Here is a 25,980-nt window from a genome sequence, read left to right on the forward strand (position 1 = left end):
TGCAGATTTATATTCAAATTCATTGCAGGGTTATGTAATGCCAAGATATAATAAACATTCACAATCAATCAAGTATAAAAAGATAACTGCAGTATTACTAATTTTTGCTATTGAAATCAGAATATAATCTCTTTGTAATATAATTTCATACTGCAATATTTCCAATATAATCTCAACTTGAAGCCAAACAAGTGTACATACAGGGAATTAAGATCATTGCTGCTACAGGTCTGAGAACATACTAAATTGTCTTCAAAGTTTGTGTTATTTACACCTTTTTTTTCTTGTGCTAGCATTAAAGGCAAACTGATTTTGTCTTTTCCAACACTTCTCTTTACTTTCCAGCGCATAGCAAGATGAGCTTATTTCTCAAGTCTCCTTTACTTTGTCTTCTTCCCTAGTTTGTCTCATCTGTATTTCATCTTCTTCCTAGACTTGTCTTTTTCGGATCATTTTTTTCCCATACAAAGCGATTTTTTTTTTGTTGTCTAATTGGCCCCCCTTCCTCGACTTCCAGATGAAATTGAGTGGGAATGCCTATTGAGGGTGGAGTTGAACGAGCAGCATTCCCAATCTTTCATGGTTTGTCTTAGCCATTGAGTCGACGATTCTTCCTTAAGAGTTTGGCTGCGCCTTTCTTAAGAGGCTTTGCGAGCAGAAAATCTTTTCAGAGGGTCAAGCAGAGGGCACAGGTCACGTAGAGGGCAGGTGGATACATGTCACACAGAGGGCACTTAGGCAGAGGGCAGTGACAGGCCGGCAAAATTTCATGATTTTCTAGGGGTTTGTCGGCAGCTCCACAAGGCAATGGGGGGAGAAGGTTGTGGGGCCAAACCGAAGGCTCTCAGCTTTGTTATTTGTTATTTGTTTGTGTGCTTCAATACAAAGTAGGCTCCACTCAAGCACAGGGACCTAGGTAGATTAAAATTTTGTGGGTCCAACACACTACATACAAAGATTCAATGTGGGGGCTTCAAGGGAGAGCATTGCAGGTAAGTTTTGACATATCTTCTCTCCAATTGTGGATTTCGTCAATATTTGGGTCAATATATGAGTTTTCTTATATGCACTTTCTTAAAATCAAAACATTTCAAATTTTTGGCTATCACAATACAAAACAAAACAAAACTGATAACAAAAACAAACTTTGGCAATTGTGTGGATAAACCCATAAACATCAAAATCAGACAATATGGTGGAAAACATCACAGAGTAGAGGTGGATTTACTAATAGATTTTTCAGAATACAAAGGAGATGAACACATTGTCTCATTGGAAGAGTTAGAGGAAAGTTATGAGAAGAGGATTGGAAATGACCACGAGGGTGTGCATCGGATAGGAAGTATGGTGTCGTACACTACAAGTATCTCAGCAAGGAGCAAGGAATCTCATGCATGTGGGCAAGAAAAAGTTCTAAATGTAAAAGGACTTACATTTTTTAATGCAAAGCAATATAAGAGGATTTTACAATGAAGGTAAGCTAAAATAGCTAGGAGATTAAGATGGCTAGGGCATACTAAGTTTATCACTATCTTGCCAAGGATAGTAAACTTCAAGCAAACAACAGTTATTAATAAGGTGGAGCAAGAACAAGTAAATACAAGGATGGAAAGGCAAGTGGATCATGAAGTTAAGGCTGAAAGAGCATGCCAACAAGAGCATCAATTCAAGTGCATTAATGGAACATACCAACAAAAGGCAAAAATTGTAGAGGAATTGGAAGATGACAGCAAGATGGACCAATACAGTCCTAATTCATTACCTCTAACTTGGTCATCAGACCTATATGTTAGTGAGTTGATGGGATTAAAGAGGAGACTTGAAGGCTTGGAAGTGTTGGAAGTGTTGGAATGGGTGAAGTATAATAAATGGCAAGAGGTCATGGATACCAATCATAAAGTAATGTAAGAAAACAAATCTCTTAAAGAGGAAATCGTCAAACTACAAGCCAGTTTGAAAACAGGGCAGCAAGAAATCATGGCTTAAAAACCCACACCTTAGGCAACAATGATATATTTTAGTAACAAATAGCCGATACTCTATCACTCTTCCATTGTCATGTCAATTGTATTCCCTAGGCAAGCTTTATAAAACCTTCAAACTCTGATATTTGCCTTGGCAGAAGACTTTGTAAATTTCATAAACTCCTATCGTTGGACCCATAGTTACAAGACTCAGACTCGGCAAGCTGATTTTTTAATCGGACTTGGACTCAGCGCCCAGAGTCGACAAAGACTCGGCCAAGACTCGACAAATTGAAAAACCCAAGAAATTCAATGTTTTTTTGAGGATTTAAAACCCGTTTCATGCATCCTTTAATAAATAAACATTAAAGACACAATAATCTCATCAAATAGAAGCACATACACAAGTTTACATCGATCACATAAGTATAAATGCAAATCAACAACATGGACTGTGGAAATTTGATGAATCTAATTCATAAAATCTTCCTGATATTTGTGGAACACCTTCAAACACTTTATAAACTCTGTATTGAATCCCTCAATGTGATTTTGATTGGACTTCATCATCTTTGTCTGACAACTGCAACTCTTAACCCGACAAGCTGGCAAGGTCAAATCTCTAGTACCATTGTGAGATACCCATACTGATTTCACCCCAAATCCTTGTAATATATTCGAAACCATTATAACAAACATTTGCAAAATGTCTAATGCTTAGAAAATAATATTTGTAGAGTAGATTTGGTTTGTAACCAGCTTGACATTTTATAAGAACTCAGTATTATAACATGGTGCACCTTATCAGCTGTGTCTTCCACAACTGTGTCTTCCAACATATTTGCATTCAATCTTATTCAACTAAACAAAGATATTTGCACACTGAATAGCAACTAAATCATAATAAATGAACTATTACTGGACGGATTTGTAAAAATAACTTTAATAGAGAATTTCATAAATCTGAGTTTGATATAAATTTTGACCAATGTTGTTATATGGAGCCTAATCAGACTTGAAGGTTAACTTTTCCCCACTTTTATCGGCCTAGTTTCCCCCCAAATTATTCAATTGGGGTTTGGGGGCAGTGCCATGTTGGTGGACGTTTTATCATCTACCGAACACTTAGAATAAAATACCACAAGGATACTCTATCCTCATTTGAACAAAATCACTACTTGTGCCAAGATTGCAAGAAAGACCACAAGGCAACTCCAAGGTCTATATGTGCGAACGAGCGAATTTAGTGGGATAGTTGCTTGGGTAGTGTGTGTTAAAAATCTCAAGGGGGACTTACAGTTATCGATTGGGATCGTTCACGAGTTGAACTTAGGCAGATTTGACAATTTATGCTCTATGTTTTTAGATTTTCTGGTTTAGGACTAAAAAAATAAAAAAGGGATGAGGGTTTAGGGATTCTATACTACTTCTAAGCTATTCCTATGAACTCAAGAGACGGTAAATATTGGGTGAAACTGGTAACGACGCCTTGTTTTTTGGCACACTAGGACAACTATGCAAAGCGAGTGCAATCTTGTAAGGTTAAGCTTAAGATTATCATACTTAGAGAGAATACCAACAATTGAACAATATCATTCCAAGTAGAAGTTAAACATCCATATCAAAAGCTCAGGCTAACTTTGCACATTGAAAGGAAATCATCCATCCAACAGAAGTATGAGCAATATTTCACCAATCAATACTTATCAGATCTATCACTCATCTAATAACTTAAAAACAAATTACTTAAGCAACTCTAATCTAATTGTTGAAGGGGAATATGCAACCATGCAACCATTTAGCAATAAAAAGATTTCAAAACAATACTGATAATGAATATTTTATTACTCAAATAGCTCTGTGCAACAATTTCATAAATCTCTCCACAACGACAATGAAATGAGAGAATGGGGGTTTATATAGAGTTTTGAAAGAAAAATAAATGGCCGAGATCGATCTAAGATCAACGACTGAGATCTAAACAACCCAACCCTAGATAGAGTTTTCCAAAATAATATCAAAGATCAATTACAATAGAGACAAGTGGCGCAAGATGCTATTTTTTAGGATTGTATCCCTTTCGTTTGATATTCATTGAACTTGGACACAATTTGGTCCACTTCCTCCATCGTGACATGTGGCAATAGGTTGACCTTGAATTCCAATCCTTCTAAGTCATCTGCACAAAGAGAAAAGGTGAATTCCCAATCTAGTTGCTGCTTCTGAAAGGCATCTCTGATGGAAAGGAGGTTTGATGGTTTAGCCAGGTTGCTCTTCAAGACCGGTCCTGTGATGGCCAAGAAGATGTCCTGTGTTTTGATCTTCAGATTCTTCAACTGCATATCCCTTTCTTAGATGGTTTCTTTCTCAAGTATTTCTGCAATTATAAGGGAAATCTTATCTTGAATGGCCCTTATCTGTTTTTCTATTTTATCTGCATCAATCTTCACCTTTTCCAAGACCTCATTCCATGCAACCAATGTCCAGTGCCAACTGTGGAAATCATAAGCAGCCCCTGCTTCAATTATCTTGTGATTAACCAACTCTTGGGATGAGATTCCTTTGAGTTCTCGAAGGCACGTAATGATTCTTTCCTAGACAGCCTGGAAGTTAGCCCACATTTATGCCATGTTCTCAATCCTGGAAAGCAAAGAAGAAGTTTGCTCATATGCTGATGATATTTCTTTCATGAACATGGCTGCCTCTTCTTTTGTACTTTCCATCCAATCCCTGGTTTCTCTGGTTGTCACTGCATCTTCCTCAGAACTTTTGATTGTCTGCTGCGAATCTAAAAGTGAGAGAACTTTTGGGTAGGCTTGATTAAGCGGCTTGGTGGTCAATTGCCGAATATATTCTTTCAGGCGCTCTACTTCTCTCTTATGCTCATTCTTCTTTTTTGTCTCCTCATCCAGTTTTGCCTTTATGGAAGCAACTAAATTATCTAAGTCATCTTTTGCTTGGGTCTTTGTGCTTGGGCCTAAGTCAAAAGTGGTGATCTCAAACTCGTGAGGAGCAATGTCTCCTTTTGCTTTGTTCACCTTAGGCACATCTATATGCACTATGCGGTTGCCTGTCTCATCTCTTTGGATGGTAGAAAATCTCTTGGCTGGCTTCTTCACAACAGTTTGCTCTAACCTGGCCAAGAAATCTGCCATGTTAGCCTCTTCTTGTTCTTCTACTATTGGTGTATTCATCTTCAATCTCTCCAGCCATTCTAGAACAGTGGGCTGTTCGATGCCTTCTACCTCTTGGTCATCCTTTGTTTCTATGTCACGTGCAATTCTTCGGAGAGCAGAAATCATCCCTTCTTGAAACTCTTCCTCTTCAATATCTGTGTCATGCTTTGATTCCAAGACTTTGTGCCAGTAGGAGATGGTGGTTGTTCATCTTCCTGATGGTTCATCTTCTTGATGGACTGATTCTGCATTTTCTTCATGAACTAAAGAAGGAATTTCTATTTCAGCCAATGACTCATCAATATTTAATACGTATTTCTCATTCCTTGATGTGGCGGAACGAGATGGTTTTGTCCTCTGCTTCTTCTGAGCAGGTTCCTCATTCTCGATTGCCTTCCCCTTTCTTTTAGCACTCTCGTTTGGTTTGGCATTCTGTGTTGCTTCTTCATTTGAAGAATATCCTTCTGCTACTCCCATTAGATTATAAGTCAAAGTTATATTCTTCTGTTCAGCCTGTGACATTGTTGATTAACCCACCACCTGGTATATTTCATGATAGGCCGCATTAGGGTGGTTAAGTCTGCTTGATTTGGCTCTGACCACTTGATAGGAGGAAGAGGTGCATGCTCATCAAAACCAGGCTGAGTATGTTCTCCATTATCTTCTAACTGTTCTGGTATGAGAAAAGGTTGAATTTCTCTAATGAAATTTACAGACAGCCCGAAATATAACGTTTTCCTGATTTCATACTCATCAGCAGCATTTGCCCAAAAATCTTCTATATCTACTTTATGTCTGAATCTTGCCTCCTTTGCTGATCTGATGTTATTGTGAGGCTCATAATTAGTTCTGGATTGGTAGAAGGTAAAAGGATACCACTACATCTCAAGCTTGGCACTCTCAGCTGCCTGCATAGTTGAACAAGATTCTTCCGTATTCCCAATGAAGAATGGAAAAGATATGGCTGCCTTATGCCTTACTCTTTTGAAACTCTAATATGTCTCCAATTGTCTGAGAACTTCCAACAGGACCATCGTATTGGATGGGTAGATCGGCAATCGGTAGGGATGACTAGTGAAACCTTGGATTCTGATATAAGTGAACTTCAGAAACTGGATAAACCAGGATCCATATCGGATGATCAAACTTTTAGATTCATGAGAAAGTTGTTATGAGTACCTCCTTGCAGTGTTCTTGTTATGTACATCAAGAATGTGTCATGCGCTCGAAAACTTTTCTCCTTGAGTTGCAGCTGAGGATAACAATCATATGACCAAAATTCGTTCTCACCACCTCCTACTATGTCTTTGCAAATCAGTCCCAAATATCTATAAGTTGCAACCAATAGATAAATTATGTAAGAACTCATGGAATGTATTTGTCCTTTCCAAGTTCATCAACTGTTCATGAAGGTTATCATTGATTATGCGGGTACCAGTTGAATAACTTGGTTCTTGAAGTGATTTCATCCATGAAATAATACATCCATGTCTCAAATAGTTGACCCTTAGGGCTGCCCATTACTTTATTCAACAATAGGATGATATCACCATACTCTTCCTTGAAGAATGGATGCAACAAATACTTTGTGATGCGGGAGCATCCTTGGTCTATGAGCAATCTTGCGTCAACCAAAAATATTTCCTTTCAGTTTAGTTCTTGTTCAGTTCAGTGTGCAATTTTCTGTGTTCTTACCGGTAGGTACTAGTAGTTGTTTGATTTTCATTGCAGATCCTATTTTTGGTTTCCAGGTTGGTTCATGTGCTTAATTCCAAATTTTCAGGCCATTTGGATTATTTTCCGTCTAGTTATCGCTCCCAGTTGATTGTTTCTAGGTTTCAAGACAGTTCTTGTGCTTACCGGTTAACTTTCCTTCATTACCGGAGCGGTTCTTGGCGTGTGGATCTATTTTGGGTCTTGTCCAATGTTCTTTGGCATGTGGCCAACCTTCCTGCTGATCCACACTTCTTGGTTGTTATTTTCGGAAAGGATTTTTTTCATTCATGGGGCCAACCTAGTTACACGTTTCATTTTCCTGCATTGGTAAATGTAATCTTTTGAGGCCGACCCGGATATGTTCCGGAGGGTATATATATGGTATTATGTAATCATTTGTGGGGGAAAAGGAAGTAGAAATGAGAATAAGGATTGAGATTTGGTTTTAGTGATCCGATTGATTCTGAGAGTCCCTTTTGGATTGTATCTAGCCTGTAGCTTGCATGTAATCAGTTAACTACCGGATGTTCTATGATGATTGTATGTTGACAATTGGTTGGTTACTGAAGGTTCTAAGACAATAAAATGATTTGTTTTTGTGATCTTGCTATGTTTTCTTGTTGCTTTCGTTGTGTTGCTCTTACTGCATAAGCCGGTTAATTCTCTTTTGAGGGTTTTACCGGTTATGGCTGCATCAATTGGTATCATAGCTGGTTATGAACCGGTTAGTGGAAGAGTTGTTTGCGAACCTTGAGGCATTCCTTTGGGTGGACAGATCCCCGATTGGAGGTAGGCTGCGTGTGTGTTCAATAGATCGCTGAGGAGAGGCAATTGAAACCAGTAGTCAGATCGCCGAGCTGAGGCAGTTCACCGGAGCGTAAGAGGAGATGCCGCCTAGAAGTACAAACCCCCGGAGGGTTGAGCAGATGATGGAGGACTTCAAGAATGGGGTGAGGAATGAAATCCGGAACGCATTGGCTGGTTTGCAGAGGAACCTTGAATCTGAGGATGAGTATGAAGAAGCCGGTGAAGAGCTTGAAGCGGAAGAGGCTGAAAGACCAAAAGATGGAAGAGAGGAAAGATTCCTGAGAGCAGTGGCGCAAGCGAGTAAAGTGCATAAAGTGGAAGTTTCAAACTTGTCCGGAGTGCTGAACCCGGAGGATCTGATTGATTGGATCGGAGAGTTGGAGGATTACTTTGAGTTTGAGGATGTCAAGGACCCGCAAAGAGTCCAGTTGGCACAAACTAAGTTGAAAGGGCATGATGCCTTATGGTGGAAAGAATTATAGAAAGACAGAGTGGAGAATGGTGAAGTGAAGATCACCCGGTGGAGACAGATGGTTGCAAGATTGAAGGCCAAGTTCATACCGGGAGACTATGAGTTGGAATTGTTCAAAAAGTTGCAAAACCTGAAACAGAGAAACATGACTGTGAAAGAGTACACTAAGGAATTCTACAAGATGATGATTAGATCTGGACATAGAGAGATGGATAGAGAAAAGGTGGTGAGGTACGTAAATGGACTTGCATTTAACATTCAGGATGAGATGAGTATGTTGAGGGTTTCCACAGTTGAAGAAGCTTACCAGTATGCTTTGAAGGCTGAGGAGAAGGTGAGAAGAAGACATCTGAATAACCCTAGAGGGAAGGAGAGAATCAAGAGGCAGATGAGTATAGAGAAGCAGAATGTTGAAGAAGAATCAAAGCCTAAGTGGAGTAAAGAACCAGAACAAAAAACACAGAGGAAAGGTAGTGGCAGTACCGACAGAGAATTTCCTAGCAAATGTTTCAAGTGTGGAGAAACCGGACATAGATTTTATGAATGTAAGTTGGGAATGGCAAGAAGTTGTGTGGCAAATGAGGAATTGGAAGGTGAAGTTGCCGGAATTGACTGTACATCGGAGCAAGGAGAATCCCTTATGTTTAGAAGAGTCATGATGGAGCAGATAAGTGAGGATACCGGATCTACTCAGAGAAAGAGTCTTTTCCGGATTGTGTGCAAATCAGGTGGTAAGCATTGCAAGGTTATTGTGGATAGTGGAAGTATTGATAATTTGGTATTTGAAGAGATTGTAGTGAAGCTTGGGTCGAGGAGGATTGAGCATCCCTATCCTTACAAGGTAAGTTGGTTACAAGATGATCAAAATATAGAAGTAAACGAGCAGTGTTTGGTGAATTTGAATATTGAGCCTTTTAGGGATGAAGTTTTGTGTGATGTTGTATCTATGAGTGCTTGTCATGTCTTGTTGGGAAGACTTTGGCAGTTTGATAGAGGAGCTATTTATGACTATAGAAGAAACCTAATCACTATTGAGAAGGATGGGCAGAAGTTCATGTTGACTTCTTTGATAGAGAAAGAGAAGGAGGTGAAGAATCTGAGTCTTGAGAAAAGTTGCAGTACTGAGAAACCAGTTGCAGAGGTTACACCGGAAGATGGCATGAGTCTACAAAAGGATCTGATAAATAACCCCGATGGACAGATAGAAGCGGATGACAGAAAGCTTTTGGTGACAAACCGGTGGAAGTCTTGTGGCAGAAACAAATCAGAGTTGTAGAAGAAAGAGAGCAGTAAACAGTGACAATGTGCAGATCTGAAGAAAAGGAAGAGAAACAAAGAGAGTTAGGGGTTAGAGAAGCCAGTTGAGATCCCAGAGGAGCTAAAGAAGAGGTTGGCAGATAAGGAAGATGTTTGGATTAGAAATGAGCATGGGGTCTTTATCCCGAATCCTTTTAGATGTTCATGAGTTGCCTCTCATGGAACATCTCTTTCTACCTGGGGTGTCTGATGCAGGAGCATCCCCGGTCTATGAGCAATCTTGCATCAACCAAAAATATTTCCTTTCAATTTAGTTCTTGTTCAGGTTAGTGTACAATTTTTTGTGTTCTTATCGGTAGTTGCTTGCTTTTCATTACAGATTCCTATTTTTGGTTTCGAGGCTGGTTCATGTGCCTAATTCCAGATTTTCAGTCCATTTGGATTCTTTTCCGGCTAGTTATCGCTCTCGGTTGATTGTTTCTGGGTTCCAGGACAGTTCTTGTGCTTACCGATTAACTTTTCTTCATTACCGGAGCGATTCTTGGCGTGTGGATCCATTTTGGGTCTTGTCCGATGTTCTTTGGCATGTGGCCAACCTTCCTGCTGATCCACACTTCTTGGTTGTTATTTTTCGGAAGGATTTCTTTCATTCATGGGGCCGACCTAGTTACACATTTCATTTTCCTGCATTGGTAAATGTAATCTTTTGAGGTCGACCCGGATATGTTCTGGAGGGTATATATATGGTATTATGTAATCATTTGTGGGGGCAGAGGAAGTAGATATGAGAATAAGGATTGAGATTTGGTTTTAGTGATCTGGTTGATTCTGAGAGTCCCGGTTGGATTATATCTGGCTTGTAGCCTGCATGTAACCGGTTAACTACCAGATGTTCTATAATGATTGTATGTTGATAATCGGTTGGTTACCGGAGGTTCTAAGACAATAAAATGATCTGTTTCTATGATCTTGCTATGTTTTCTTGTTGCTTTCGTTGTGTTACTCTTGCTGCATAAGCCGGTTAATTCTCTTTTGAGGGTTTTACTGGTTATGGCTGCATCACTTTGGCACTTTTCCTTGTGGTCTTTTCTTCTCAAGCCCAGATTTGTTTACATTTGCAGCACAAAGTTTAGACTGACTATCATAGACCCTCTGGGCTTGTCCTTTAGTCTTGTAGGTGGTTTTACTATGCTTTGGTATACCAAATGTCTTCTGGATGGACAATTTTGAAAGAGTAGCCATGACCCTTTCATCTGGTGCAATGATTTCTCTATATTGTGCTTTATAGTGCAAGGCACATTCGACAATTAGCTCGACACACTCTTTGGCTGGTGGGAATCCACCCGCTCGAACAATTCCATTTTAGATCATCCTACGAGCAATAGGTGTAGGAACGTGTCCATCATGTCCATACATTCTTTTCTTAAACTATTCAATATCAACATGCTTGATATCTGTGTCAGTGATATTCTTCCACTTGGACTTGAGTTTGGACTTCGACTGTGCTCCCTTGCTGGCGAACTTCATTGTTGCTTGTAAAAACACATGAAAAGTCCATGTTATTTTCAGAATTCAATTCTGATTTTAAATTCTTTTCTGAAAATTTTGCTTTCAACCCGTTAAAAGGCTAAGTCTTTGAAGGGTTTGGTCAAGAAATTAATGAAAAATAACACAGAAAGATGAGGAAAAAAAGTCAAATTGAGTTTTTGAATCCTCTTCATGACTGAAATTTACCTCTGATTCTGAAGTTCTGCCTTAAAATCAGAGAAAAATGTTTAATTTCTAGACCCTTACACTTAGAAGAATCTTCTTCTAGACAATTCTTCTTTAAAAATCCAAAATTTATAAAATTTGAGAGAAAACTTCTTTTCAATGCTCTCCAAAATTTTCAACCTGAATAATGAATTGTGAAAGTGAATTGGTTGAAAATATATTGTAATGTCCCCATTTTCGTGAGCATCAGAGTTCGAGGGATTAGCCTATTATTTTGACTCTTGTAGGCTAACACATTTGGATAGAGAGTCTCAGTGGCAGTTCCACTTCTTCAGTTTAGTCTTGGGTTCAGTTCTAGGGCCTTTGCAATCAATGTGTGGACTTAGTTGAGTCAATTTGGCAGTAGTGTTGTGTTTAGTCAAGGCACATGGACACATGGGGGTTATTCAGTGTTGACTCCAACTTCAGACGACATGTCAAAAGACTGAACATTGAAGGAGATAATAATATTTTAGTGGTTAAGTTATTAAATTACCTTTATGGATATTATAAAGTCATAAAGTGACTTTATTAAAATTAAAAGCCACTTAAATATTATAAAGTGATTCTTATTAAATCACTTAAGTGAATTTGGACGCCCAAAAGCAAATTAAACTATGGAGAGTAAATTAAATACATTTAAATGTATTTAAATGACTTTGGGTGTACTTTCTTGGGAAAAGTGCCATTTGGAGTTATTATAAAGTTCTATTATTAACTTTTTTTTAAATGTATTTAAATGACTTTGGGTGTACTTTCTTGGGAAAAGTTTCATTTGGAGTTATTATAAAGTTATATTATTAACTTTATTAAAAAGTGGGCCACTTAAATAATATAAAGTGAATATCAAAAGGGTATGTCCAAGTGGGGAATTAATTCAAATGTTGCATAAAGTATATTAAATACATTTTAAATGTATTTAACTCCTTTCAAGAGGAAATCACACTTTTTGGAGAATTATGCCTTTTTGGGTTTATAAAGGCAAAGCAAGCAATTCAACCTCTATTATTGATTATTGATTATTTGACATTGCTTCTATTTTTCTCTGTGGAATTCCTTGACAAGGGTTTTGTTGACGAGGCTAAAGTCGTATCGTTGCAACTCTATCCGGCCAATGCATAATAGAATGATCTCGCCGAGTATCCTATCCTCTCATGTATAAGGAAGCCATATGTTGTTTTAGTTGATCAAAGGGGACAACCTCAAGGTTCTAAAAGTCAGTTCTTGATTGCGGGATAGCTCAACGGTATATGTGTTTTTTGCTGGGAGCACAAGGGGTCTTACGTTTTGCAACAAGCTAGTCAGATTCTGATTCTCGAACTGGGAAATGAAAGCAAAAGAGAAGGGTTTAGGAGACCTTAGATTAACAAGACCGGTATGCGGGTAGACGGATTCAACATAACCAATCCCTTCTCGGCCAGAATAACTCACAACTTCATAGGAACGGTGCAATCTTCAAGGGGACTTGGAAGATTTTCAGACTGCAAATGCATGGCTAAGCACCCAATTCTGGTGCAGCTCAGATGGACACCTACATTTGAACTAAACACAATTAAAGGCTCAGGCTAACCATACACAAGAACATACAATCAGTATATCCTCAATGGTATGAGCTTGAATCCATGAAATACCTGCACACTCAAAAGAAAGATCTATCTAAAATGCTGATAGAAACCATGCACATAGACTAAAACCAAGATGATAAACACCAAATTAATGTCCATTATATTGATTCCAGCTGCCTATTACAACAATTTTTGTAGCATCTCTATGCTACTACTAAAATTTAACCTTCTACAAAACTCTAACCTATTCTAACTGCCTAAAAATCTAACTATCTAACAGTCTAACTAGAGTCTAACCCTTTACAATGAGAGGCATCCTGCCTTTTATAGATTTTGCAAATCTGAATCAATGGCCAGGATCGACTGCATCCAAGGGTTGCAATTTGCCTTCCAGAAGCCTGGCAACTTTACCCATGCCCACTCAATTCTCAGCTATCCCCCCAACCACTATCTCAACTACCTATCACTATTTGGCTTCAATTTGGGTCTATCTCGTAGTTGAACATAACTGACCTGTGTTCCACTTTGTTTCAAAATATCTTGAGCGGGACCCACAGGCAGCCTTACATTATACAATTTCAATTTTTTAAACTGAATTTCTGGAATTAAATCCAGTTGTATGTTCTTCAAAGAATGCACACACTCGTTGCATTTTGAATGTTCTTTGTCTTTGGTCTCGGTGGTGGACTTCAATTTGGGGTCCAGCGGCATGCTTCCCAATGCTTGGTTTCGAACTCGCGCTCTTGCATCTTCTTCTCCAGCTTCCAGTGCTTGGCTTTGATCTTGTGTTAAGTTGTCACTTTAGCTCTTGCCGATGTCGTTTTCCCGCAAACAATCAATTTCACCTTTAATCAATCAATTTGACAAATATTAAATTTTATTTAATGTCTGGCTTCATCTCGGTGAAGTTCGGGCTTGAGAAGCTCTTGTGAAATGTTTCTTTTAAATGTCCCTCTGTTTAAATTTGGCCAATTCGACGTGAAAGGGCGATCTTGCTCTTAGTTTTAAACGCTTTCACCTTCTTAATTGCCAAATTCGGGTATTCTACCTTTTTGGGAGATTTCGACTTCTTGTTCATAGGCGACTTCGGGCTCGACTCAGAATGTTCGGTTTTGGAGTTTAGAGTCCTTCGGCCTAAAACAATACTTTGCGAGTTTGCACTTTGTAATTTTCGGCTTGCAAGCCGATTTTGCAAGGTTCTGATTTCACCTTATATTCCGGCCTACCAAGCTAAATCGCGTGACTTGGCCCCTTGCCCTTTTTTTGCGTGATTTGAACTTATTGTTCTTTTTCGGCCTATGAAGCAATTGTATGAGAAATGCTTAAACACCCCTTTTACTTTAAGGGAATTCAGATATTTAAACCACATTGTGCGATTTCTAAATGCCCTCCCAATATGAAATTTGGGCATTTGGGCCATTTTGCGCGATCTAGGTATTTGAATGATTCGCGTGACTCTTTGTTTTGTCAAGTTGAACGTCTATCTTAAGAAGTTTGGCCAATTTGACCAAAATGTGTGATCTATTTCCTTGGATGCATTTCACCTATTCTCCATTTTCGGCCTATAGGCCGAATTTGTGATTTGAAACTCATTTATTTTCAGCCTGTTAGAGGATATGACATTAGAAACTTCGGCCTAGAAGAGGCTTTTGCAAACTTAGACGCTTTTCTCATTTCACCTTCTTCGGGTGAATGTCTTCTTTCTGTGATTTTCTCTTTAAACATTGAAGTTTGCTCATGAAAGTTCGGGTTTTGGCTCAAAATGATCGATCTCTCCTTGCAAATCAAACAAAATGTCGAACTTTTTGCCTTTAGGTTAAAATGCATGACTTTGACCTTATGATTTTCGGCTCAAAGAGCCATTCTGCGCGACTCTAATTTCTAACTTGTTTAATTTCGGCCTAAATGACAGTGTTGCATGACTTGGAAAATTTCGGTCATTTAGCATGAATTGAAAGTTTGCCACTTGAATTCGTATATTGGCTAATTGAGATTTTTGGGCAGATGAGAGGGAATTTGTGAACTTAGCCCCCTTTCTCCTTTTTGGGCATAAAGCCTAAAACGTGAACTTGGGAACTTAGCATTTCAGCTCTTTAAGCTGATTTTGAGAGCTTGAAATCCTTTTCGGGCATTCATAGGAAAATGTGCGATTTCTCTTTTGATGGAGTTCAGGTATTTGCTTGGTCTGACCTGAAACTCGGGATTTCAGACGTTTGACCACGGGAGGAGCCTCTCTCTCCTACGCGAGCAAAGAGGGGGTCTCCGTCAAGGACGGGGTGTGCAGTGCAAAGCACAACAGGTTTTAGAGGTTTGGCCATTGGAGAAGTGAAATTCTTCTTGGATCTGTGATTGTGAGGCTGTGGAAGATCAGCTGAATTATTGCCATTTTGAAGACTTCTTTCAGAAGTCTTATTGTGCTTCAACAGAGATTCTTTATTTCAGATATTGCGGATTTTTCAATAAGGAAAGGGCAAATCAGGTTAGACGCCCCTTTTTGCAGCATATTTCATTGGAATAAGCAGCCGTACAGTTTCCAGTTCCTGGCTGTACAATTCAAGCTTGGCACGTGGGGTCCAAGAAAGGGACGTTTTGACTGGGAGGCTGAAACGCCTTTCTAATTTGCAATCTAGTTGCACCATTCCCAATGCCCAGCATAATCAGGTGGATTCATCTCTTTTTTGGCCTGAAGAAATTGTATTCTGGACTTGTACTTTAATTTTGGTTAGTTTCCTTTGGCTGGCAAACTCCAGAATTCTTTATTTAAAATAAACTGAGCACCTACGAGTATGTTTTATGTATTAGTTTTATTTGCAACAGTTACTAAATGCATAATATAGATTCAATTGTTCCATATTTGGTATCTATTTAGTTATATGAGCAATTCTTGCCTGGTGCACTTGTTATTTTTATTTAGAAATTGTTCAAAATCCCTTGAAAATCCAAAAACAAATCAGCAATAGTATTTCAGGAGATTTAGAACCTGCAGGGTTCTTACATATATTGAGTTAAGGGTTCTTAAATTTAGAAGTTTTTGATTTGTTTTATTGTTTTTTTAATTTTTGAATAATTTTTATTGTTTTTTTGGTTTTAATCTTTCCAAAATAGAAAGTTTTATTTCTTCTCTCAAAAATTTGATTTTATCCAGGAATCTTCTAGAACTTTCTAGAAATTTTAAATTTTGACAAAATTTTCTAAGTGTTGTGAATTAAAAATATTTCATGTGACAAATTTATTTCCCATCATTTTGGTTTGATTTTATGTGCATTGTGATCAGAATTTCATCTTTCTGGCATGGTGATTTTGTTCTCAATTTTAAGTCTCTGGTTAGGTATCACTATCTTCACATATTCCATTTATGTCTGGATAAATCAATGTATTAGTGTATGATTGACTTGCAAGGGTTTGGACAATTTCTTCATGCCTTAGGGTTTGTGATTTTGGAAGGAATTTATTTCAATTTGCACATCCTATGCCTTGGTATGCTTCTCGTCAATTGGACAATCATCTTTCAATTTTTTTTGACTTTCTTTTCCCTTAGGCAAACTGGAATCTTGTTTGTCTTGCCTAATTCATGTCTCGGATTAGTTCTTGGAAGAACTTTTGAACGGTCATATGTCCTTTTGTCAAGAGCAGATTTAGGAACAAGATCAGACCATTTTATCTTGCTTATTTGGCAAACTTCTTCTTGTGTCATATTTGATTGTCCATCCTTAGGTGAACTTAGGTGAGGTTATGTCAAAGTTTTATGGAAAAGTTTTCATGTTTAAATGTCTTCCTCTTGACAAGGCGAAGTTCTCAATTTATTGGACAAATTTTGTGCTTGATTTCTTTGGACAAAGTTGTTGCCAAGGCGGAATTGGAAGAAGTTTGAACACTTTTGTTCTTACTCTATTTCCTCAGCAAATTTTGAGAATTTTCTTTGTTGAACATGGGCGAACATTCCACATCCTTGGACAAGTTTTGTGCTTGGACACAATCTTAAGTTTGTTCATACTTTTCTTTATGGCAAACATGTGTATTCCTTTGTGTCCAGCAAACCTCCAATCTTCTAACTTTCTTTGATTGCTGCTTTGGATAGCAGTTTAAACAATTTTGCTTCGTTTCCAAACCCTTGGAATGCTTTATTTCTCATTTCCATGGCGAATTTTATAGGCTTTGGACAGGTTTGTATCATACTTGAAAGATCATCACATGTGAATCAAACTTGATCAATCTTTCTCTTCCAAGGTGGGTTTAGAGGCGATTAAGAACTTAGGATACTAAGCAAACCCTTAGTTTGTTATCTTCAACCTTACGGATCATGATTGCAGCAGTTGGACAATTTCGTTTGGCTTCCAAATCCTTGGATATGTGAGTTTAGATTACCTTCTTTTTGGTAGGGCAGGGTTTACAAAAGTTTGCTACCAAACCTTCAATTTGCTGTGTATGATGATCTTGGATGAGTCTGAGATATGTATCTTCCTCCAAATTTGTTTTGCTTTCTTAGTAAAATGAAGTGCAGGTTTGAAGGATTATTAAGACTATGTGCAGATTTGGATTCTTTCTACCAAGGCAGATTCAAGGATGATTAATGGTGAACTCAAAATTTTATCAGCAAACCTTGTTAATAGCGAACTTGAACTTTTTGAATGTCCTTTTCAAACCCTTGGACCTGCTTTATTCCTCCTTCTGGAGATGATCAAGGTAGAATTTACTCCTTCAAACTGTTATCAATGGCAAATTTGAGGAAAATATCGAACTTATTTCCTTCAAACCCTTGAATTTGCTTTACTCTTGCAAGGCTAATCTGATAATATGATCAGATTTTGGCATGAATTTGATAATCTTTTATGGTTTTGAGCTGCTTACCCTGATCACTCTTAGCGATTTTGCAGATAGACTTATGCTTCTTGAATTTGGCAAAGAGAAGTGATGGTAAAACCTTGTCTTTATAGCTTCTTGGATTGCTTCTAGAAGCTTTATTGTTTTATTCTATCTTTAGGAAATTCGAACTCTTTGCCTTCTTCTAGAAGGAAGCTTGGAAGATTCTCTTTCATGTTTGCAAAAATTAGAAAGTTTAATTGTTTTATCCTTTAGGAAATTCGAACTTTATCCTTAGAAGCTTCCATCATGTTTTAGAAAGTTTTATTTGCTTTATTCTATCTTCTAGAAGTTCGAACTTGACATGTCATATATTTTATTGACTTTAATTGTTTTAAATGCCAAGTCATTGCACTTGCCAATTTCAACCCCTTTGAAATGCCATGTCATCTTTTATTGCCAACTAGGAAGGCCTTTTTGTCTAGGCGAACATGGAAAGAATTTGGACATATTTTTTATTTGCTTGTGCCACACACTTTACCCTTTCTTCTCCCTAGGCAGACTTTGTCAACCATAGGTGAACCTTAAAGAATGCTTAACATGTCTTCTTGAGCGAACTTTATATTCCTTGTGCCATGCTTCATCAAGGCGGACTTTGTCAATCCTAGGACAAGGCGGACTTTGGAGGGTGTTGGACATGATGAAAGTTGCATACACTTAGCCATTTCTTCTTTGATCCAAGCTTGACTGTACATAGGAGTTTGCTAACTTTCGCCATGAGTTAATTGACCCTTGGTAGGAGTTTGCCATTTGTCGAACAATTTTAGCTTGGACATGAGGTGCACTTAGAAGATTGTCAGACATTCTTGTGTATGAATAAGCTTAACCCTAGGAAGGAGTTTGAGTAACTGTCATGTCTCCTCCTGGGTCGTTATACATATGGAGAGAAAGAGAGAGAGACCCTAAATAAAGAAGTTATTATTATTAATTATATAATAATTACCAACGAATAAATATTTAAAATTATTAATTATTTAATGTTATTATATTTAATCATATAAATGAAATCGGAAAATTGTCTCATTTATGAGACTTTACGATTTTCCTCTAAGGTTGAAAGACGACAAGTAGGGACTTACGCAATATCGGTTTGAGGGGAGATGATGGTTAGTTTGATAATAGTCATCAGTTATGGTTAGTAGCGATTAAGGAATAATATCGATTATCATAAGGAAAGAGTTAACAGTATCACCAATGTAAATTTATTAGATAATAATTAATATACTAAGAGGAAATAAATCATTAAATATGGATTAAATAAGGAAAAGTATTATCAAACAAATGATTAAATTGGTAATACATTTGATATATTAAATAATAATCTAAGTATTCTATGAAAAATAAAATATATATTTAATTTGTTTTAATAAAGGAAATGATATTTTATATATATTTAAATGGAAAGATATTTAAATATATTTTAATATGTAATATTTAATATATTTAAATGAAATGTTATTTAGTATTTTATATATTTAAATGAAATGTATTTAATATTTAATATATTAAAAAGGAAACAATATATAATATTTAATATATTTAATTTATATATATTACAAACAAAACATAACTTAAATAACCCGTGAGGGGTTGTGCCCCTCCACGGCCCCTCCCGCACGAAGTGGTGCGTGGGTAACCGCAGCCTAGGCTGCGGTTACCCACGCACCACTTCGTGCGGGAGGGGCCGTGGAGGGGCACAACCCCTCACGGGTTATTTAAGTTAGCAGCGGTAAGGAGTAAAGGGGGAACGGGAAAGGGAGAAAACAGAAGGAGGGTCTTCTACTGTAGTCGGAAGGTAAGGAACAAAGGGTTTCAGGTATTAAATAATATAATTATATTAGTTAATGTGCTCATATTAGTTAATATGTAACATCATTATTATTAGTTAATATGTAATACTCCTTAATGCTAGTTAATGGGTAAAGTGTAATGTTAATTAATAGGTGATGTTAATTGTATTTTAGTGAATATATATGTATTAATTAATCTGTAGTATTCACTGGTCATTAAATATAGGCAAAGGGCATAATCATGTAATGGTTGTATACACAAGTTTACACATTAGGAAGCATTATTTAATACAAAGGTATTTAATGAAATGTAATGTACATGTTAAAGATGATATAACACATTGATGTTTATAAGTTAAAGAATACATTAGGAATTCATGTTAACTCAAGGGATAGTTTATGAATTGAAACTATTATGCAAACGTATGACTTGGTTGACTAAAAATCAACCAAGAAGAGAAGGATCTGGTCACTTCCCCTTGTGGACTTGGATGATGGAGGCATCACCCAAGACAAGGAAAGGCAAAGGTCTTCCTTGGCTGTCTTGGGTATAAGAGGTTATACCCGAGACAGGACTCAAGGTCGGGCCGATCCCCTCTGAGGACTTGGATGATGAAGGCATCACCCAAGGCAAGGAAAGACAAGGGTCTTCCTTGGAGGGCTTGGGTGTAAGAGGTTACACCCAAGACAGGATTCGAACTCATCTTCGATTTCCTGGAGGGCTTGGAACCAAGGGGTTCCAAGAGGGCGAGCTTCACGGCCGCCTAAGGACATCTTGGAACCAAGGGGTTCCAAGAAGGCGAGCCGCACGACCGCCTAAGGACATACTTTGTATGGCATTCATATCCTTTTAATTAGATAAAAATTATGATGATGTTAAATAAGCATTGAAGTTAGATTATAATTTAGATTACTTATATATACATATACGTATGTCATGTTCTAACAATCTTTTTAGTAGGTTAATGATCTCTAAATAGTAGGGACATTACAGTAACTCTTGCCATGGATTAGTTAACCCTCGGTAGGAGTTTAACATTTGTCAGACAATTTTACTTGGACAACTCTCCTATGCCTTGGCAGACATTGATTCTGCTTAAATTTCTTCTATGCTTGACATTCTTGGACGATTTTGACTGATCATTTGCCATTCCACTTGCCTAACTTTGAGCCTTGTCGAACTTATCTGCCATTTTTACTTCTTCAACTTGGGCAAAATTTTTAATGTGCCATTTCTTATCCCCTCCTTTAGACTTGATCAATAGTATAACTACCATGTTCATACCTTGCTGGTTCATTTGGAACATAAACCCTAATTTGGATTTCCATTTTTCTTTTTGCACTTGGAGACCTTATTTTTTTAATCTGAGAACACGGGTACTAATAAAATGGCCGATATTCTGGAACAAAACCCTAATTAGGGTTTGCATTTTTCTTTTTACCCTTAAAGACATAATTTTCAACATCTGAGAACATAGGTAAGAATAATTTGGTATAAGGACTGAAACTCTAATCTCAGAAAAAAGAAATTTTTTTCAAACCCTTGCTTTTTATACTTAGAAGCAAGAATTTTCGAATCTAAAGACATGGGTAGGACCAGAATGACCTAAGGCACAAAACTCTAATCTCAGAAAAATGCAAAAATTTCAAAGCCTTGCTTTTTATACCTAGAGACAATATTTTCAAATTCCGAGAAAATGGGTAGTAATAATTTGATTCGAAGAACAAAACCCATATGGCACTTTCAAAAAGCAGAAAAAGCAAAAACTTCTAAAATTAACATGTTGTCAGAAATGACCTAAAGCAATTACGATCCTCGTTCTTCAGACCTTCTGAGCATTTTAGCGGCATTCAAATTCAATTATGAGTATAAATTCTCAATCTGGCCTGGAATGACCTCAAAACTCTTAACTCTCTCAAAATGAAGATTTATGAATATGCAGAACTAAGACAAAACCCTAAAAGAAAAACAAAAAGAGGGGGTCCCCATCTGTGATGGGGCGATGTGTGAATTAGGTCATAACATGCCCCCAAGACAAGGTCAAGGGGCAGGTCCCCTTGCGTGGTCCAGGGGCAGCGTCCCTAGCGCGCTCCTTGTCGCGGTACAGGGCGGGGTCGAGGGGCAGCACCCCCGCAGGGGTTTTGGGGCAGCGACCCCAAAAGCTCAAACGACTTATTATTTTATAAAGGCGTTGAGATTTATTTTTTCTATTGGCTAATATCTAATGCTCAAAAAATAATTTGTAGAATATCCATCAAAATACAAGGTTTGAGTTGGATTTATCACTTTTCACGTCCTTGAAATTTATTTCTAATGGAGACTACACTAACTTTTTAATTTTTTTTTGCCTTTTATTTCCTTGTTGGGCGGCAGATTCTAGGGCTCAGGACTCGGCAAGTCTGACAGACTTGCGAGTTTGCGCAGACCTGGCTAGACTTTGCTGAGTCTGAGTGCAGGATCCTCTGGCCTCGGCAAAGGTGACCCGGACTCGTTGAGTCTTGGCCAAACTCTGCGAGTCCTGTAACTCTGGTCGAACCCACCTATGAAATCTAAGTGGCTCCACCATTAACAAATAGTGTAGACATTTCACTATCAAAGTCAGTTTCCCTTAGGGTTTTTGTCCTAGGCTTTTAGCTCCACAAGAAGCTTTTGCAAATCCAAAATAGATAAAATAATCCAACCATGAAGAAATGAGCCCCAAAATCTCATTTTATAAAAACCCATAGTACTATCCCAATTTTCTTTTCAATTATCCGCTTTTAAATAATTCATTAAAGCCCATCTAATAAAGTGACTTTAATATTTATTTTGAATTTTTCACTTAAGTCACTTTATTAAATTAATTAAATAAAGCTATTCGTAAAATGTACTTTATTGGACAACTTTAAATAATTAAACAAACCTTAGCCTACAAGAATCAAAAAGACTTAATGGTCACCTCTGATTGCTTCTCAGAAGTAGACATTACAATCCTCCCTTACCGATATTGCTTGTCCTTGAGCAATAGTAAAATAGGATGCCCAAGAATTTGTTCACCTTTCCAAGTGATAGCCTTTATGGGTAACTCTCTCCACCTAATAAGATACTTAATTACCTTGCTCCTCAATCTCCTCTATCTGACATCTAGAATAGCTTCAAGAACTAAAACCAATATGACCTCCTCATCTAATGGTGGAAGCTCAGGTGATGATGTGATATGCTGCCCAAGTGCCTTTTTAAGGCACGAGATGTGGAACACATTATGAATCTTACTATTTTATGGTAGCTCTAGCTCATAAGCTACCTTACAAACCCTCTGAACAATCTTGTAAGGGCCATAGAAATGAGGTTTCAACTTCTGTACACCACTCTTCTTTAGAGAAGATTGCTTGTATAGCTAAAGGCACAAGAAAACTAAGTCACACACCTCAAAAATTCTCTCCACTATGTGCCTATTTGTATATACCATCTGCTGATTTTGGGCACTTTGAAGATTATCCTTAAGAGTCCTAAGGATGTCCTGGCTCTTCTAAATTTAAATCTTAGCCTTAGGAGCTCTCCTATCACCAAAAGACAATTTTTATGAAAGATGTAGCATCATATCCATACAGTGCTTTAAAACCTAATCGACATATGATAGGAGGTATTATAACAATGCTCACCCAAGTGCAACCATCCAATCCATGTGTTCTACTACCTTGAAATGTAATTATGCAAATAATCTTCCACCCATTTGTTCACAATCTCCATTTGACCGTTTGTTTGAGTGTGGTAATTGGTGCGCGGGATCAACTCCATGCCATCCAACTTGAATAGATCTTGGCAAAAAGAACTGAGAAACCTTCTATCCAAAGAAACAGGACTCGGACTCGGCTCGGACTCGGCAAGGCCAACTCGGACTCGGACTCAGGACTCGGCGTCAGATTCGCTGGACTCGGGAAAGTGAAAAACTCAAGAAATTTAGAGATTTTTAAAGATTTAAAACTTGTTTCAGACACCCTTTATTGAATACACCTTAAAGACACAAAAACATCATCAAACTCGGCTCATTTGATTACATACACAAGTATACATCAATCACATAAGCATAAACGCAAATTGTAGCTGAAGAAAATAACAAACATAGATATATAAATATTGTCAAATGTATACAATATTACAAAACTCATGGAATAAAAAATCCATGTCATCATATGATCATCATCAAATGTTTCATACAAATACCAAAGGTAAATAGTAAATACTAAATACAACTACAAGTGTACAAGCCTATGGCTCAGAGGGCCGTGCAACTGCACCCTCTCGCCCTGGCCCCCTGCGAAGGTGTTTAAAGTAGGTCCTGGATGATTCAGCAACCATAGTCGCTCCCCGTGACACAACGCCATGCTCACCAACATCAGGACAGCTGTGTCAGGCTCGCCAACATCAGGAACAACTGTGTCACTCTAAGTCTCAGTATTTCCTATCTCTGCTTGTGCTCTCTGCTCCTCCTCTGCCATGGCTACAGCCTCAGCCTCTATATCTACCTAGTCAATCCAATCAATGTCATCATCACTAAATACAGCTATAGGAGTCCCAGGAGCTGTCTGATTCTCATTGGCCCACTCTACTTCAAGATCAACCTCATCTAGAATGATAGGAGACATGTCAACTATTGCATTCTTTCTCATTCTCAGGCGGAGGTTGTAGTGAACAAAGACGAGATCATTCATCTTCTCCACAGATAATCTATTGCTCCTCTTGGAGTGTATGTGCTCAAACATACTCCAATTGCGCTCAGAACCTGATGCGCTGCATGGTTGGCTCAAGATGCGAATGGCCAACTTCTGAATATTTGGTGTCTTTGGGCCAAAAAAGTTCCACCAATGATCTGAGTTTGAATTGAGAAAAATAAATAAAATCAGTCTCACTCATGAACTCATTTAACAAGTTATAATATAGTATTGAATAAAACTAAAATTAAGCCTAACAATTTATTTTTACCTGGCATCATAGTTGTCCTACCGTCTTTGGCGACAGGACGAGAGAAGGTCTCCCCTTGTGCATCTGAGAACATATGTAGCTCTCGAAAAAGGTCTATCTGAGAAGTACCAGTAGGTCCCATCTTCTCCATGACTGCATATGGCCCATTAAGGACCTCCACATCAGCCTTGAAAGAAGGGATAAAACGGAATGCCGGATTCAGATAATAGGCTGCCGCATGGATGGGCCTATGAAGTTGATGATGCCATCTCCTATCAATGATCTCCCAAATGGGACCATACTTGCTCTCATCTGCTCGATAGACGAATTTGATGGCCTCCTTCGCCCTATCCGTGCCCTCATATATATAGCCCATTGCGGGCTTATCTCCATCCGCAACTCGCAACAAAACCACCAAGGGCTTAACAAACTGCAAAATTGAAAATATTGTGTAATTTAGAAAAATGAGCAAATAAGAGAATACATATAATAAGTTATAAAACATGAAGTTAAATTGTAGAATTTATAAAAAAATTACCTTCACTATCTCATCACAAGGGACCCAAAAGCCTTGCTCATAAAAAATGCAGTCTGCCATCTCTATCCCTGTAGGGGTGGTAGCATAGGATGAGGAAGACCACTCCTCACCAACAATCATACGTCTCAAGGAAGACTTGGACCTAAGCATGGACTGCAATGTGAGAAAGTTTGTGGCAAACCTTGTGATTCCTGGACAAGCTAACTCCTTCTGCTCTGTGTATTTTCTCATAAGAGCCAACACCCATGAATGATTATATACAAATTTGCAGACTTTTCTTGCCCTTTCTACACATCTCTTGACCCATGGGATTTTTCCAATATCCTCCAACATGAGGTCAATGCAATGAGCAGCACATGGAGTCCAAACTATAGATGGGTGCCTCTCCATCAATAGTCTACCTGCAACAACATAATTTGTTGCATTGTAAATTGTAATTAATGGAGGTACAAACTACAAGATAGTAATTAATTTGCAAGCAAAATTAGTTTGTAATCAAAAGTTTACCCGCAGCAACATAATTTGCTGCATTGTCGATCACTGCCTGTACCACGTTCTCCTCACCCACATCTTGAATCACCTCCTCTATCTGCTCACATAGGTAGGTGGCATTCTTGCAATGGGTGGAGGCATCAATGGACTTGATGAAAACGGTGCCCCCTGAAATTAAAAAAAAAAGGTAGGTCAATGATCATTCAATAAATCATTAGATAAAAAATAAAAAATTAAAGACTATATGAAACTAAAATTAATCAATCACCTGCGGAAGAAACAAGAAAATTAAGGAGAGTTCTATTTCTCCTATCCGTCCAACCATTAGTTATGATGGTGCAACCTTTAGTGCTCCATATGTGGCATTGTTCATCTAAATCCTTTTTCACATCATCCACCATTTGAGACAAAATGGGTCCCCTCAAATCACTCTCACTAGGGGCTTTGAACCCCGCCCCGCATATGGTAATGGCATCAACCATTTGTTGCCAATAAGGAGACCTGTCGCAAAGAAACTCAATGAGATAAGTTAAGTATAAAAATTCAATGAGATAAGTGTAAAAATTAAAACAATCAAAGTTATCAAACATAAAAGTTAGTAAAACATTCACCTGGCTACAAAGAATGGAATACAGCTGTAGCTCCAAAA

The 25,980-nt window shown here is 37.9% G+C and overlaps 1 protein-coding gene across 2 annotated transcripts in view; it reads left to right on the forward strand.

Annotated features, from left to right (window-relative positions):
* The window catches only part of LOC131057374 (uncharacterized), a 339,223-nt gene that overhangs the window by 38,108 nt on the left and 275,135 nt on the right, over nucleotides 1-25,980 (forward strand). The gene's annotated exons all lie outside the window — the stretch shown is intronic.

This window comes from Cryptomeria japonica, chromosome 5 (assembly GCF_030272615.1).
Source record: "Cryptomeria japonica chromosome 5, Sugi_1.0, whole genome shotgun sequence".
In the NCBI taxonomy this organism is placed as follows: domain Eukaryota; kingdom Viridiplantae; phylum Streptophyta; class Pinopsida; order Cupressales; family Cupressaceae; genus Cryptomeria; species Cryptomeria japonica.